General features: G+C 42.6%; 1 long non-coding RNA gene across 1 annotated transcript in view; it reads left to right on the top strand.

Moving 5' to 3' along the window:
* LOC103008351 (uncharacterized) overlaps positions 1 to 11,016 on the top strand; it is an 85,329-nt gene extending 74,313 nt beyond the window's left edge. Inside the window, exons 4-6 of the long non-coding RNA XR_451143.3 lie at positions 9,212 to 9,361; positions 9,582 to 9,772; positions 10,624 to 11,016. This is a non-coding gene — a long non-coding RNA (uncharacterized LOC103008351). The remainder of the gene's footprint in view (positions 1 to 9,211; positions 9,362 to 9,581; positions 9,773 to 10,623) is intronic.
* Positions 11,017 to 18,256: the final 7,240 nt, after the last annotated feature.

Below are 18,256 nucleotides of genomic sequence, written 5' to 3'. Positions count from 1 at the left end.
ATCCCTCCCCCCCTGCAACGTTTCCCCTTTGGTAACCATAAGTTTGTTTTCAAAATCTGTGAGTCTGTTTCTGTTTTGTAAATAAGTTCATTTATATCATTTTTTAAATTAGATTCCACATATGAGTGGTATCATATGATATTTGTGTTTCTCTGACTTACTTCACTTTGTATGATAATCGCTAGGTCCATCCACGTTGCTGCAAAAGACATAATTTCGTTCCTTTTTATGGCTGAGTAACATTCCATTGTATATCTGTACCACATCTTCTTTATCCATTCCTCTGTCGATGGACATTTAGGTGGCTTCCATGTCTTCGTTATTGTCAATAGTGCTGCTATGAACATTGGGGTGCATGTATCTTTTCAAATTATGGTTTTCTCTGGGTATATGCCCAGGAGTGGGATTGCAGGATCATATTGGTAGCTCTATATTTAGTTTTTTAAGGAACATCCATACTGTTCTCCATAGTGGCTGCACCAATTTACATTCCCACCAACAGTGCAAGAGGGTTCCCTTTTCTCCACACCCTCTCCAGCATTTATTGTTTGTAGACTTTTTGATGATGGCCATTCTGACCGGTGTGAGGTGATACCTAATTGATTTGCATTTCTCTGATAATTGGTGATGTTGAGCATCTTTTCACGTGCTTTTTGGCCATCTGTATGTCTTCCTTGGTGAAATGTCTATTTAGATCTTCTGCCCATTTTTTGATTGGGTTGTTTGTCTGTTTTGATACAGAGCTGCATGAACTGTTTGCATATTTTGGAGAGGTTCTCTTCTTAATGATTGTGAATAGGCCTTCTCCACCGTCCATGCCCCGGGAAAGGGTCGAGGCAGCTTTGGGCAGCCCAGCTTGCTGAAATCGCATGGTTTGAGTGCATGTTCAAGCTTTCTCAGGGCCAGGAAATTCCCAGGAAGAGGAACCTCGCCCCGCCCTGCCCTGCCTCGCCACACACACCCCAAACGGCAGTTGCCACCTTCCTTCCCTCGCTCAGCTGAAGTCTAGATGCCAGGAAGACGGGAAGGGAGCTGGGTCCTCAGCTTCTTCCCCCAACCACAGCCCTGTGGCAGTCAGAGCTGGCAGTGAGGAAGTGAGAAGTCATTTTCTCCCCCTTCTGAAGGTGAAGCCCATGGTTTTACTGCTCACTTGAGATCCCCATAGGAGAAAAAGTTTTAGCACCATTAATATCCACCCCTACACACAGGTTACTGAAAGTAGATCATTAATGATAAATAAGCACTCACTATGTGAGAGAGGAAAGCAGTGGGAGGTGACAGCCAGGGGATTCTTTGTTTCAGCTCCCTTATTTGGCCTGATGAGGCATTTCTGCTGCCTGTTAGACAAATCCGGGATGCTGCCCAAACTGGTGGTGTGTGTTGGCGAAAGCCACCGTGGTGCGCGTTTGCTGATGACTCAGCCCATCTCAGGTCCTTTGAAAATGATATTTCCCGAGACGTGACCTCTTTGCTGCCAGGCTTCTCTTCAAAGGTCCAGGGGGGAAAACAACAAAAAAACAAACAAAAAACAAACAAGAGGGCTTCCCTGGTGGCGCAGTTGTTGAGAGTCTGCCTGCCAATGCAGGGGACACGGGTTCGAGCCCTGGTCTGGGAGGATCCCGCATGCCGCGGAGCAACTGGGCCCGTGAGCCACAACTACTGAGCCTGCGCATCTGGAGCCTGTGCTCCGCAACAAGAGAGGCCGCGATAGTGAGAGGCCCGCGCACCGCGATGAAGAGTGGCCCCCGCTTGCCGCAACTAGAGAAAGCCCTCGCACAGAAATGAAGACCCAACACAGCTAAAAATAAATAAATAAATAAAAATTTTAAAGAAACAAACAAGAAAGCAAAACAAAAACCCAAAACAACCTATGAGCAAAACCAGCTGCTTCTAAACCCTGGACGGATCCTTCTGTATTCCAATGTCACAGTCATGTTAGCCAACATCCATTCTATCAGAGCAGTATGCATTTCATGAGGTAAACTTAGGAAAGCAGAAACCCCAGGAATCAGCATCCAGGTCCCAGTATATAAATAATAGCAAACTGGTTCCACTCCATTAAACCAGCCTCTGAAGCCATATTGTCAGAAGGCAAAGAAAGTAGGAGCCCTCGAAAACCACATGGGGAGTCCATGGGGGGTGAAACGTGATTCAGTAAAACCAAGGAGATAAAACTTTAATGAGTCAGTTAAGCAAGAATGAGATTGGATAAAGTCATCTTTGCAGATTCACTGAATAATCATGGAAAATAAGTAATTTCCATGAAAAGAGCAAGCACGCTGTGGGCACAGATAAGATACTATTGATAACAATGGAGAGAGTGAGATCATGGAAGCTCTGGGGATTGTTTTTCCTAGCATGATGGATGTCTTACAGTCACATAACCAGTAAGAATCCCCTGCTCTGTACCAAGAACCACGTGCAGCTTTTGCCATGCATTAGCTCATTTACTCCCAATAATAATCATACATAAGATGGATTATTTTCCTCATCTTTCAGATGGCAGAACAGGCTCAGAGAAGCTGAGTAACTACCCCAGGTCACACCATAGCAAATGGACCTTGACTGTGAACCTAGGTAGTCCTGACTCCAAAATGTGGGCTCTTAACTGGCCCATTGCACAGCTTTCCCAATGACAGCAGATGCAATAGACAGCAGCAGAGAGTAACTTCCGTGTACTTGTTTCAATGCCCTGGGGTGGGGGTGGGGGGCTTCCCTCAATATGGCCTCCTCTTTCTCTAGGTCAGTGGTTCTCTGCCTTAGGATGCATCCTTGCCGCCCCCTGATCCAAGTCCAGACTGCTGGGCCCTACCCCCAGTGTTTGTGATTCTTTAGGTGTGGGGCGGAACCTAAGGATTTGCATTTCTAACACGGTCCCAGATGCTGCTGGCCCAGGGGACTACAGTGAAGGACCACAGAGGGCGGTTGGCTGAAGAGGCCCCCGTGTGTTGGCCTGCGCACCGACAATCAACTGTAATAACTGCTCTTTTCTTCTACGTAAAACTGCCCTCTGAGTTCTGGCAATTCTGTTTCAGACTCCACCTATTTGGGGAGTAGATGTCTCCTGAGTGTTTGCAGTTGGCTTGGATTCAAGCTGCAAACTCATGCATGGATAAACTTGTAGCACTGCAGTGGCCGCAGGCTGAGGACTTTTCTTTCCAGGCCATGCTGCCAGGGTATGAGGCCTTGGTCCAGAAATGCTATTAGAATGCTGGCCGGGGTCAAGACTTCTTCCCCTGAGCCTGCTATGCTTTGCCTCCTGCTTTCCACTCCCCGCCCCCCCTCCATTCTTGTCAAGGTTATTTACGTCCGCCAGCTAGTGCTGCCCAAAAGAAATAGATGCGAGCCACATATGGAATTTCATTTTTCTAGTAGCGATGTTAAAAAGATCTTTTACATTCTTTTTTTTTTTCCCTTCAAGTCTTTGAAATCTGGTGTTACCGAATCCTGCAGCACAACTCATTTCAGACCAGCCATATTCTAGGTGCCCAGTAGCCACGTGTGGCCCCTAACTGCCGTGGCAGTGGAGTGTTCCTGCATTTGGAATTTTTGCTAGGTCTGAACCTAGAAAGAACCCCTTTGTGAAAGGCAGAAATAGCCACATATTCATACTTTTGCATTGGTTTACATTTATTAAACATACAGATGCAGGTAGCCAAAACATGTCTGTGCCTCAGAATAGACCGGGACACCTGTTAAAAATATGACAGCCCTTGCCTAACTGCAGAGCTACTGAATTAGAATGGGGCTGGAGGGAGTCGGCTCTGCATTTTTAATGCGCCCCTAGGGTCATTTTGCAGCATCCAGCCCAGAACTTTCCACAGAGGGACATTTCCTAATCACCAGACAGAGAAGTACAAAACCCCATCCAGGGGTGTCAGCTTGGGGGCCAGAGGCCGGAGGCCAGAGGCCAACTTCTTTTCCTGTTTGTCAAACAGTCGATTTTACTCATATCTGAAGCCTGATATGCATCGGTACTAACAGATCAACATTTTGATCATTTAGCAGAAATAGGTTAGCATCCACTTTGTACAAAAACGCTATTCATTAGGCTTTCTTATCTTGCTTTTGTGACTTTTTTTTTTTAATTTGTGGGAGACCTGTTTGTAGAGATTTGTAGGCACATGCTGCCACCTAGTGGTGGAGATGCTACTGACACGTTGGAATAAACGTGGGCTTGCCCTCTGCTGGTAGAGACAAGGGCAGTTTATACACAGGGTTCTCAAGTGTGGTCCCTAGAACGGCAGCAACAGTATCTCCTGGGTACTTGTTAGAAATGCAAAATCCTTGGGCCCTACTCCAGATCTACTGAATTAGAAACTCCGAGGGTGGGTCCAGTTATCTATGGTTTAATAAGCCCTCCAGGTGATTCTAATGCATGCTGAAGTGTGAGAACCACGGATGCAGCCTAAAATCATGGTTCTTTTTTTTTTTTTTTTTTTTTTTAAAGGAATTCCTTTATTTTTATTTTTTATTTATTTACTTATTTATTTTTGGCTGTGTTGGGTCTTCGTTTCTGTGCGAGAGCTTTCTCCAGTTGCGGCAAGCAGGGGTCACTCTTCATCGCGGTGCGCGGGCCTCTCACTATCGCGGCCTCTCTTGTTACGGAGCACAGGCTCCAGACGCGCAGGCTCAGTAATCGTGGTTCACGGGCCCAGCCGCTCCGCGGCATGTGGGATCCTCCCAGACCAGGGCTCGAACCCGTGTCTCCTGCATTGGCAGGCAGATTCTCAACCACTGCGCCACCAGGGAAGCCCAAAATCATGGTTCTTGATCTCTTAGCTGTGTGGGCAGTTGCCCTAGGGGAAAAGGTACAAATGCACATACATCCAGACTTTTACAACCACTCTGGGAGAGTTCATAGACCACATGAAATTGGAACTTGTTCCAAATCCTTTGGCGGTGGGGCGTGAGGGAGGGGAACGAGGTAGAGGTAAAGAATGGTCCAACCTTCTCCTATATGGCATCGTGCATGCTCTGATTTAAGGGTCTATGTCCTGGTCTGACTCAGTGGGTTTTAGAATACTGGTAGCCTATACAGTGGCTTTGTCTAGATTAGAAAAATGTACCTTTACCCAAATAAAATCATGTTTTTTAAATTAGTGTATTTAAAATTTTTCAATAATAAAACTATTTCAACAATATTACAATAAACAAAGTTTATATGAATTCTCTATAAATGAAACAAATCAAATTATTAATGATATGACAATAGGAAGCCTGAAATTTTCATCAGAATAACTAGGAATTCAATATCACTAGGATGTAATACTTTGTTTCAAAATTGTTGCTTGTCTTGCTTTCACAGAAACAGTATCTTTGGGGGAGTTTCAATGCATACTTGCTCCAATATCTCATTTTCTGTAGAGATGAGTGCTATATTTGACAGGCTTTCTATGCTATCATGATCCTTAGATATAGTACAAACTTAGGTAGTTTTTAAAAATAAAGTAAAAGTTTGAGAGGTTATATTTCCCACTGACCATATTCCCCACTGGCCAAGTTAACTATATCCTGAAAGTTCCAAAAGTATCTGGAAATTCCTGGTAAATTATTGCTGTAAATATATGGCAATGCCTAAAAGAGACATATTAGAAAACAATTTAAAGTTTTCAGTTCCTCAGACTTGGTGACCCATCAATATCTCATCTCTTACTATGTTTATAAATTAATTTCAATAGCAAATTTGACATTCTAAAGAAGTGGTATATAAAGTAGCTTACCTCTACCTTAATTTTTCCAATTATATGTCATCCAGAAAACTGGGATGTCCATGATATTCTTTCAGTATTGTAAATTTTTCTCTTAATAATGAAATTGCTAGAATTATTGTAGAAAAAAGAAATTGATTTTAAAATCAAATTTGGGGTCATGGAAGGCCTGATTACGAGATTTTCAGCTGAAAATCTTCTTCCTTTTTACGCATTTTAAAAAAATTGTGGAGAAGTTGGTGTCAAAATCAAGAGATTCTGCAGTTTGTTGAGCATCACTAACAGATGCTTGATAAACTGGTTTTCTTCAAAGAGGTTCTTAGTTCCTGTCAAGAGCGTTATGCACATTGAGTTTGGTTCTTGCATAATTTGGCTTGTATCATTGATTTTACTTAATATATCATATAAAATTAGTACCAAGTAAATAAAATCTAAAGTTGATATTTCAGAAGCGTACTTTTGGCTCACATTCTGAAGTCTTTGTCAATAAAATCATCAACAAATTTTTTTTAAATTAATTAATTTATTTATTTATGGCTGTGTTGGGTCTTCGTTTCTGTGCGAGGGCTTTCTCTAGTTGCGGCAAGTGGGGGCCACTCTTCATCGCGGTGCGCGGGCCTCTCACTATTGTGGCCTCTCTTGTTGCGGAGCACAGGCTCCAGACGCGCAGGCTCAGGAATTGTGGCTCACGGGCCTAGTTGCTCCGCGGCATGTGGGATCTTCCCAGACCAGGGCTCGAACCCGTGTCCCCTGCATTGGCAGGCAGAGTCTCAACCACTGCGCCACCAGGGAAGCCCCCATCAACAATTTTTAAATGAGTGTTGCATACTACTCTTTTAACTCAACCCTTCCATTGTGCCTTTGAAAATGGCCTCAAATTTAGGTTTGTTGAATGTGTTAATGCAGTTCTATATTTTAGGTAGCTGTAAAGGTAATATTTTAAAAACTCAAAGTGCCAAAGAGATCTTTGCTTCATTATTCACTAGCAAGTGAATGCAGAGTAAGACATATAGAATGCCTAGAAGTGTCTTAGAGGGTTCTCTGTTGCAATTCACTATGTTTCCTACATATATTTACACTAATATGGTATTCTTGGACTTCAAATTATGTTTTCTTTAGATGTAGTTTTTTTATAAGTGATCTGCTGAAAACATGCAATATCCTCTCTTCTATTAGACAATATTTGAGAGGTCAAATGTGTATAGAGGGGAACAGTTGCATTTGAGAAATGAACAACCTAACAATTATTATCTGTTCTTCAAAGTTTGCAGCAGGACTTGTATCCAGTATAACTGGTTGTTTTAAAAAATGACTTCTTCATTTATTCAAAATGATTTATTTAATTCATCACATCTGTTATTTTTAAAAATTCTTGAGTTCTATGTTTTGTCTCCTAAATAAAGAGAAGTATTATTGGGAGTTGATGTTTATATTCTGCATGAATACGGGGCCATAATATCAATGTTTGCTGTGGTCTCTGCCAAATGAAGACAATACACATTATCACAGTCATGCAGCATTGTGGATGAGTCCCTGATTGTTAGGTTGAATTATGCTTCAGATTGAATTATGCCTATTATGTGTTCAGCAGAAGCTCACTGATATATTTTCTGATTCTTATGTGTCATTGTTCTGCAGCATTGACAGTTATGCATTTTAAAGTAAGATTTCACTTTTAAATATGTAGCCCTACCATTGGTGTGTATTTCCTTTTTGTTGTATTTACTGAAATCTGTGCTGCCTTCTGCCAGTCTTTCATGCATCCTCATGCTTCAGTTTTCTTATTCATCCACAAAGAGTTTATAATAGAGACAAAACAGACTATTTCAAGGTAGAATAAAATAACAAGAATCTAGTGACTTTTTTTTCACCTTTGGAAAAATTTGAGTGTAATAAGTTTCTCAAAACTCCTACCTGTATCATCCTTAGAAAGTGGAAATTACTTTTCACGGGTGAATAATTTTCTTTCTTTCTTTCTTTATTTTTTAATTGAGGTATGGTTAATTTACAATGTGTGTTAGTTTCTGGTATACAGCAAAGTGATTCAGATCTATCTATCTATCATCTATCTATCTATCAACTTTTTCATGTTCTTTTCCATTATAGTTTATTACAAGATACTGAATATAGTTCCCTACGCTATACAGTAGGACCTTGTTGTTTATTTTATATATAGTAGTTTGTATCTGCTAATCCCAAACTCCTAATTTATCCCTCTCCCTATGAATAATTTTTAATGAGTGTTCCATTGTGTTATACTCAAATTACATAATCATGTAGCTGGATTAAAGAAAGTATAGTATATTCAGTGTAATGGTTTCATAAGAGTTTCATCCCTTCCTGCTTTTCTATTATTCTTCAGTATGACTGTCACAGAGGTAGAAGGTGCCCATCCATGACTTAATGGCTGCCATACTCTATTAAAACAAGGACCTCTGAAGTTCCTTTCCTGTCCCTCTGGGCATTTCTTGTATTTTCTCCAAAAATATATTCAAGTATTCAAATAATTGTCCTTTTCTTCCTTAATTGTTTTCATTTTCTGTTTTGTAATCTAATTTTTTAAATGGATCTGATATCTAGGGGAAAATAATGTGCTTAGTGTTTTATCTTGGTATCTGTAGTATCTTATATCCATATATTAATAACAGTTAATATTTGTACTGATGAAATTTCCATAACAAAAATTGCTGTGACATAACTAGTGGATCACTCTATAATAATCCCTAGAAAATATCTTTGGAACACTTAGTAGATTATTAATGGAAAATTTTTAATTACTATCCAGTGATTTATCCCACAATGGAAATACTTAGATTTAAGCTGAAAGCTCAATAATACCATTTAAGTAGAACAACAAATATCAGGTGACATAAGTTGTAAGATAGAGAGTAAATTTACCAGTAAATTTATCAGAGAGCTTAAAACAAAATTTTTTTTAATGTTCTCACCAGTCATTATTATCTGTTAGAGCTCCTTGTTTGGAAGAACAAGTACAATAAAGCACAATAAAAAATAATATGATATTAAAGCAACAAGGTCCTTCAGTGATGAAACTCATCATGTGTGAGTTGAAGCAGAACTACATGAAACAGCCCTCCCCAATCCCCTAGGATGGCTGAGGTCTACAGCATGGATGCAGAAGAGAGGCATGAGACATAGATGGGGCAGGAGAGTCTGATTTCACCTTGTCCTGACTTTCACCAAAGGTTGGAGCTGTCCTAGGCAACTTGCTCAAGACCGATAGACACAGACTCCCAGAGTGGCAGGGCTGAGAGAGCCCACAAGAGCAAACTCCTTGACTGACACATGAATGAGGAGACCAAGCCCAGAGAGGCCAGTGATCGGATCAGAGGGAAATATGTTCTGAAGATTTATCTCGGAGCTTCTCAGAACTCACATGAGGTTCTGAAAATGAGCCAAGTATTGTTAGAAATATAGAAAAATCTAAAGAAAAGGAATGTTCCTGAAAATACCTTTTATTTTTCTCTTCCTGAGCAAAGAAAGTCCACAAGCAACCAGCTTTTCCTGATTTCCCAGCATCCAGTTCACCACATTCTGATGTTCAGTCTCCAGCGTCCTAAAGGTCATGCACAAGCAGTAACAGAGTCCAGGGGCTGCGAGACCCTTCCTCTTCTTCCACCTGCCTTCAGGTGAGACTTGTCCTACTAGTTAGTCTTTAATCCTTTGCCTCGACCATCATGAGACTTCCTAATATTCTGTTCACAGATAATAACTAAAAGCAGGGGTTTTCCTACTAAATTTGATTGAGTAGGCCTACCTGGAATCCTGAAACAAATAAATTAAAGCATATATTTCATTGCTGTGACCAAAGAACTTGATCAGTCTTCTTTCCTCTCTTATTGCCTGCAGCCTTCTGGGTAAGAGAAGAGGAAAAGGAAGGGGATGAAATCAGAAATACATTCATGTACCCATGTGTCTGCAACTTGGACAAGGAAACCTTGTGAGGACTCTGGAAATGATCACCTAAATGACGTGTGGGAGGTTGTTCATGGATTTCAATTTGCCAAGAGGTCTGGTTGTACAGAATCAAGGTATTACAGGTACAGTTTCTCACTTTCCTTCATCTCAGAAAGGTCAGAGTTGATGCTGTTGTCCTAACCACAAAATCAACTAGGACAGGAGAGAAGGATGAAGGAAGCGATGAGCGTTCTATGGTTCATCTGGAGAAATGAGAGGCTTACCCTCTTCCAACACCCTCTTTTCCACGACACTGATTTTTGCCACTATCAAAATGAGGTCATAGTAACATGTTCAAGTTGCTCTTCTGTGGACATTAGAAGAATGAGGGAATTGGTTAAGTGTATGAATTAGGATAGGCTAGGCTGTACTGTACTAACCAAAAAAAAAAAAAAAAAAAAAAAAAAAATCCCCAGATCTCAGTTACTTAACACAGAAAAGATGTATTTCTTATTAGCCTAAAATCTAGTGGAGTCAGACATCCCTACTTCATCTTGGAAGTTCACTTTCTGGGGCATCTGTCCTATAAAGTCCCCTTGGCAGGGCAACAGAGAGATGGAGGATCCCAGAATATTTGTAAGGGTCTGGCTTGGAACTTCTCTGCTTATCGCCCATTGACCATAACTTAATCCCATGGCCCCAACCTAACTGCAAGGAAGGCCAGAACACATAGAGGAGCAAATAATATAAGCACCACTTATACAAAATTATGCGTTTGGCAGGATATAAATAATTTCTGAGGTTTATCAGTTCTAAGTAAAACACTTCCATATGCATCTCTGCAAGACCAAGGCCATTGTCAGTTGACAGTGCTCTTTGACCGCAAAAATATCCAGTGCATTCAGAAACTGTGGGGATAGAGCTGGTGTTCATTCTCTGCTTCTCTGCATGAGGACATCCCCTCTAATCTGCATGTTGGAACTTTGTTTTACAGTGGCTGCTGGTGACTGGAAGCCTTGGGAGGCCTGTAAACTTTGTTTCAGGAATATAGAGCCTGTCCTTCTCAGGCTCACAGACTTCTCAGAGGCCTTCATGTTGTCAAAGCACTGTGGTGGGAGCATCTTGAAACCGCTGTGTCTCCAGGTCCCTAGGACCTAATGGGATAAAGATCAAAGCTGATGGTCAGACATACCCAAGAGAACAGCTAAAATTAAAAGATTGACAATACCAAGTGTTGGTGAGGATGGGGGAAAACTGGAACCCTCATACGTTACTGGTGGGAATGTGAAAGGCTGGAACCCATCGGGAAACCAGTCTGGCAGTATGCAAAGTTCATCAGACATTTACCATTTGCCCCAGTGATTCTTCTCCTTAGGTATTTACCAAAGAAAAATAAAAACCTGTGTTCATAAAAATGTGTACAGTGTTGTTCATAGCAGCCTTATTCACAAAACCCCCGAACTGGGAACAACCCAAATGTCCACCAAGTGGTGAATGGATAAACAAATTGTGTGTCCGCCTCTGATGGACCACTACGAGCAATAAAAAGGAGCAAGGTATGAAGACACACAATGACACGGTTGAATTTCAAAGCCTACTAAGTGAAGGGAGCCAGACTTAAAAGCCGGATTTCATTTATATGACATTCTGGAAAAGGGAAGACTAGTACAGTAACAGAAAGCAGCTGAGGATTGCCTGGTCAGGGAGAAGATGAAGAGCAATGGGGCACAGGGAACTTTTAGGATGTTGGAACTGTTTTATATTCCTCATTGTGATGGTGGTTAAATGACTCCATACAATTACCAAAAGTTATCAAACTGTACACTTAAAATTGGTGAATTTTATTCTATGTAAGTAACGCCATAAACAAATTTTAAAAAGAAGGGTGGAGGATAAGAGGACAGCTGGCAAAAAGGCTGACCAAAATCAAACTAACAAACGGAGACTCCACCCAAACCCCGGGCACGAATTCCTACCAGCCAAGTGGCCAAAGCCCAGCCTCCTCCAGCCGCTCCCCCGCTGCGTCCGGCAAAACCAGCGGAGCAGCTGCGCCTTCCTCTGGCCAAAGCTGATACTCCTTTCGAAGCAAGGCACTTTGCTGCTTGGCTGCCTGCTGCTCTGACCCTAGCTGCCACCAGTGTCACTGCCATTTCCCGGGAACCGCAGCCCCGGAGCACCTACTGGGAAACAGGTGCGCACGTCAGGCCATGGCGGAGGCCCACTTCTGCCGCGTTTGCATTGGGGCCGTGGTGTTTTGTGGGGTAGAAGTCTCTCTCCTCCTGCCTGCCGCTTGGGTGCCTCGCTGGGTGCTGCACCTTAGCTCAGGGGCCACGTACAGCCGCCCGTTGCGCAGGTACCCTCAGATGCGCTCCCTCCTCGTCCCGGCAGGAAGGTCAGGGCCTGAAAGCAAACTGGGGGCAACCAGGGCTTTTGCTCGGGCTTTGCCGCCCCCTCACTTCCTCCCTCCCCGCACTAGTCACCCTCCTGGCCCCCGCCTAGCAGCCCCTGCGACGTCGCCGCAGTCACAGCAGCATCGCCCTTTCCTTCCCGCACCCCGAGGCCGGAGACGGTTTCTTTTCCTTCCCTGGCTCGGGGACGGGTGGCCACTATTCTCTCCCCTCTCCTGGGCAGGCTTGCCGATTCCCGCCCCCAAGGAACCAGGCGAGTCAGCCCCAAAGCCCGCCGCCCCTTCGGCTAGTTTCTTCCCGCCTCCCACAGCTCTCCAGGATGAGAAGTGAACCGGCTACAGCCGAGCACATTTTCCTGTAGGCACGTACCCACGTCCCTCCAAGGCACCACTTGACCATCAAGAGGATGAGAGTGAGCCTGCGATGGCCTGCTTGGCCTCCAGTCGCCACAAGAGGGTGCTATGCGTTCGAGAGAGACACAGCCAGCGCCAGACTCAACAGTCTCAATTTTGGTTTTAAATATTATTATTTTAACTTTTTAAATCTAACACATGCACGTGGTAAACCGAAGCAGTATAAAGATATACGATGTAGGTGAGTCTCTTTCCCATACTTGCCTACTGCCCCCAAGAAACGTCCCCAGTCTCATATTTTCTTGCAGTCATTTCCCAAGCATAGATAAGTCCATTTGTCTACATAATCAAATGAGACATACCTATCAGTCTTTTGTTTGTTCTTTTAATCTATTGTGTCTTGGGGACTCTTTCTACACCAGTGTATAGAGAGCTCCTTCATGACTTTGAAGCAGCTGTTCTCTAAGTGTGGTCCCCTGCCAACTACACCAGCATCATCAGGGAACTTGTTAGAAATGCACATTCTTAGGCCCCATTCCAGACCAAGCGAATCAGAAACTCCAACTGGGCTTGATGGTGTTTGTCAAACCCTCTATGCTCAGATTTGAGAACCACTGCAGATTTACTCTATTCCTTAGTCCATTGTTTTGGTATCCCATAATTTATTTAATAAATTTAAAAAGATAAACTGTTTTGAATTGTGTTTTAAATAATGAATCTGATATTAACACCATTTAAAGATTGTTTTACTTTCATAAACCAGTGAAAGGACAAAGCCCAAATGAAGCTACATTCTTAACTCCAAGAGAAACTTCACAGTTTTCATGTGGTTTTGTTTATTATTCTAAGACCCATGAGGTCATAGTGCATGGTTAAGTGTCTGGAGTTGATAAGCAGTTAAATCTGTTATGCAAACATAGTTTGTCAGAGAACAAACACAATCCTCTAAAATAAGCCTCTATGTGCAGTTTCCAATAACAAATGTGTGGTTTTAAAGTTACAGGTCAATGGTCTTGATAGATAACAAACCTCTAAATATTAGGAACTCTTTTTGCCCTTTTTAGTAAACTGACTTGGACAGAAACTCAGCTTCATTTGCACAAGATATGAATAAGTACTGGCTTATTTTAATGTTACAGTAATCAGTTGGAAGATATTCTCTAACTTTTCTTTATCTTTTTAAGCAAAAGATCACAGCTAACCAGGTGCTTCACTTATGAAAAACATATTAACAACTTCATTCAAAGTTTTCATAATATCATGGAAACTTGTGGTTCACAGTTTCAAACTACAATTTTAACCAAGACAGAGTCCAAGTTTTCAGGCTTTCAGTTTTCTATTTCACACAGCCCTCTAAATAATGGCCATTTAGAGAGCTTCCAGGTTTGATCTAACCAGTCATTGCTTCAGTGGCATCTTCCTACACATACGCAATTATCGTGGAGGATAGATTCTTTGACGTGGAACTGTCATGTCAAAGATGATGTGCATTTTACATTTGATGGAGTCTTGCCAGATTATCATTTTTAATTTTTTAATTTTTAATTTTTTATCTTTTGGCTGCACAGCGCGCCAAGTGGGATCCCAGTTCCCCGACCAGGGATCAAACCCGCGTCCCCTGCATTGGAAGTGTGGAGTCTTAACCACTGGACTGCCAGGGAAGTCCCCAGATTATCATTTTAAAAGGTTGTTGCAATTTACATAATATATTAAAATGTTTATTTTCCATATCCTTGCTAACATTTCATATTTAAAATTTTTTTAAAAATTTTAAAATATTTTGCTAATGCACAAGGCAAAGAAGAGTGGTTTCTCCCTGTTGTAATTCCATCTATTTAATTATGAGCCTTTGGGATTTCTTTTTCTATTTGTGCTTCTTTCCCAATCTTCTACTGGATTGTAGGTTTCCTTAAGTAATTTTCAAGTGTTTGCTATATGTTAAGTAAATGAGTCCTTTGTTATCTGGGTGGCAAATACCTTTTTTTTTTTCTAGTTGTTTTATCTTTTCACCTAATTCTTTCATGCAGAAAATTTTAACCTTTATATATTCATATTGATCCATCTTTGTCATGATGGATTCTGAGTTTTAGGTCTTCCTTTGAAAAACTTTTCTTTCCCCCAAGGAAATCAAGAATTCATATTAAAAATCCAAAGGTATCTAATTATTGAAAATAAGGCCATTCTCTATGACCCATCAAGAATTTGCACCAGCCAAGCAAGATGAGGGTGCAATAGAAATCACCACCTCTGCATCTTTCAAGTCATTGATCTGAGCACTAAACTTGACAATTCTCAGGGATTCCAGGGGATTCCATCTGGCCCTTCCAGCCATAATGGCCTCTACTCCATAGGCCAGGGAGCCAATGTGAGCGTTCTGCCAGTTGCCAGGTTTATGCTCTTCCTTTTATACATCCTGGGATTGAGAAAATAACCACACAAGTGTCCATGTTGGCCCTACTGTGAGAGGGACTTGGGCCAGGACACACAATCCATCACCTGACCTCCATAAGCTCCCATTCTGAGTGGTGGTCTTTGGTGATATTTCAGGTCTCTGGGGATTCATGTCAATTCAGAGCAAATATCTAATAACTCCTGGGAGGTTTGTATATTTCCCTTTCTCCAGTCCCAGTTATCAGGGTAAATGGCCACAGTTTGTTCTGGGAAAGCTTTGGAAGAAAATTCTTATTATACTCTGTGGCTGCATTATACTCTGTGCTTGGAGATTCATCTGAGAGCTCCAGGTCTGGAACTGGGAAAGAGGTCACCCATTCCCCTAGGATAATTTGAGTTAGGTTTGTGCACCCCAGTCCACATTTTTTTTCTGCCTATATATGTCAAGCAGCATCACAGTAGGCTACCCACTGATTTCATTTCTAAGGGTACCAAAATCAATTAACCATAGCCACAAATCCCTGTGGTACCGTTCTGCTCTCGTGGCTGGTTTATTGTGGTAATTATACCCACCTTGTCTATAGGATCAGTGGTGCTGATTGTTATTCTCCTTGAGCTCAGGGACTCTAATTCCAGGCAGCACCCTCAGGTCATCGTCCGCCTGCAGAAGACGGCCACCACGAGCTTGTCACAGAGCTCTGTGCAGTTGCCCCTCGCACACACTTTGCAATGCTTTCGTGTGTGGACAGTGCTCCAAGATCTACCAGTGGGGCGCGATTGGATGTGTGTGTGTGCCTGTGTGTGTATGTGTGGTTGAAGTGGGGTGAAGGAGTCTGAGCAGGTCGCACATATGTAGTACAGTTAGAGCTCGGAGATATTGCGGGATCAGTTCCAGACCACTGCAACAGAGCGGTATCACAATAAAGTGAGTCACATGAATTTTTTGGTTTCCCAGAGCATATAAAAGCTATGTTTATACTCTACTATAGTCTATTAAGTGTGCAATAGCTCACGTCTATAAAGTAATGTATGTACCTTAATTTAAAAATACCTTATTGCTAAAAAATCTGAACCTTCAGCAAGTCCTAATATTTCTGTACTAGTAACATCAAAGATCACTGATCACAGATCACCATAGCAAATATAATAATAATGAAAAAATACGAAATATTGGGAGAACTACCAAAATGTGACACAGAGACACAAAGTGAGCAAATGCTCTTGTAAAAACGGTGCCGATAGACTTGCTTGACTCAGGGTTGCCACAGACCTTCAATTTGTGAAAAAGGCACTATCTGCGAAGTGCAGTAAAGCAAAGAGCAATAAAATGAGGTCTGCCTGTAGATTCCTTCTGCTGTTCCCATCTCCCTGAGGCTTTGCCGGGAGGTTCTGATGATTCCCTCTGACTGGAGGCCACTGTGGAAGGCAGGAGACTCTCAGATGGGATTAAGGGGCTTATCAGCCGACCTTCAGATAAGGAGAGGAGCCTGGGTCAGCCAGGTGGTCCCAATGTAATCACAAGCGTCATTAAATGGAGAAGAGAAAAGCAGGAGAGTCAGTGTGAGAAACCGCCTCGCAAGGAGGATTCGACCTGCAGACGCTGGCTTGGAAGATGGAGGAAGGGGGCTGAAGCCAAGAAATGCGGGGCGTCTGGAAATGGTAAGAAAACAGATTCTCTCTAGAGCCCCCAGAAAGGAATGCAGTCCTGCTAACGCCTTGATTTTAGCCTAGTGAGACCCATTTTGGACTTGTGACCTCCCAAGCATAATGATTTCCAGATAACACTTTATACTGTCGATATTACACCACCAAGTGTGTGGCAATTTACCACAGCAGTGAAAGGAAATGATCACAGGCACCACTGGATCCAAGTTTCAACTTAATGTCACTCCCAGGTTCCAGAGCAAACATATTACATCCTGAATCTCAGGCCAGTATGGCCACAAAAATAAATTTAGCCTTATCAGGTGAGGGGTAGGCTGGTAAATGTTTAACAAGCAGCAATCTAGGGAGAAAATCCTGACTTACAGTGTTCGCCAATTTCCAGGTTGTGAATATTCTCCCCACTGCTCACTTCAAGCTGTGAACATCTTGTTACTGAACACAGATTTGGGAAGAGATGCAGAGCAGCCCAGCGTTATGCAGTGTTTCCATTATAAAGATACAGTAGAGGCAAATAACCTCGAGAGCATAGATAATAGTACGGTGTAGTGAAGATAAATAGAAGTGATGAGTTTTGAGTATTACCTTTATTCTTAATATACCTAACCGTAAGTTTATATGATTTAAGTTTTAAAAAGGGCTATGTCTAACAAGGATCTCATAAAATTCTTGAAAATTTAACCATTGGCCCTCTCAAGCCAGCTCTCGCTTGCCACTGCTTAGATTTCATTCTCTCTCATGTATCAACCTTAGAATTCATTCTCATACACGTTCCCTAGGCTCCTGCCACAGCAGTTGATGAGGTCAGAGCAGGCCTAGGGCTTATCTGGGCTACACTGAGATCTAAATATTCTTGTAGGCCTGGAGGCTCATCCTGGTAGTCCTTGAAAGTTTTTCTGCAGGTGTAGGTAGCATCCTTGGATGGGAGAGGGACGCAGATTTTAGGGGCAATGGGGGGTTCAGAATTCTCAGCTTCATCCGTGTCTGCCCAAATACCCCATCTCGGAGTCCCATTCCTTTCCCATCAGAGATTGCCTTTAGTGCCGTGGCTCTCAAATTGTAGCCTGCAGCAGGATCACCTGGAGGACTTGGTAATCCTCGGCTACTGGGCCTCACCCCCAGAAGTCTGATTCATTAGGCTTTTGGTGGAGCTCAGAATTTGCATTTCTAACAAGTCCGCAGCTAACACTGTTGCTGCTGGCGTTCGGACTACACTTTGAAACTGTCTTAGTTTGAGAGACGCGTGGGTTTGAATATTTACTTGTTGGTTGCAGTTTTGCAGCCTTGACAACCAGGTGTCGGGCTTGGGCCCCAGCTATGTTTCCCTGGGATTACAGGAGACGCAGGATTCCTTCAGAGCTGCCCTACAGGCTGCCGACTTTCCACTTCTGGTCTCAGTTGGGCATTCCTGGCCTTCACTTTCTCCTTTTTCTCTGCACTCGCTCTTGTTCCATTAGAATAAGTCAGTGGACCCTACAATCTCTATAATTACTATTTTTTAGTTAGCCTTTGAAGTGTAACAAACCAACCACCCCAAAACAGAATGGTCTAAGAAAACAATTGTTTTATTTGCTCACAATTCTGTGGGTCAGCTGGTCACTCTTCTCAGGTCTGAGCCACTTGACTGGTGCTGGATGGTCGAGAATGGCATGACTGGGGCCTCAGCTGGGATGTTGGAGATGACAGGGATAGCTAGGGTCTCTGTTCATGTGGCCTCATCCTCCAGGAAGCCAGCCTGGGTGTCCTCACATGGTGGCCTAAGGCTGCCAAAGAGCAGCAAGAGAAAGGCAAGCCATAGATGCAGAAATGCGCA

Source organism: Balaenoptera acutorostrata, chromosome 7, assembly GCF_949987535.1.
Source record: "Balaenoptera acutorostrata chromosome 7, mBalAcu1.1, whole genome shotgun sequence".
Lineage (NCBI taxonomy): Eukaryota > Metazoa > Chordata > Mammalia > Artiodactyla > Balaenopteridae > Balaenoptera > Balaenoptera acutorostrata.
The sequence above is the reverse complement of the archived record's forward strand: the minus strand, read 5'-3'. Positions and strand labels throughout refer to the sequence as shown.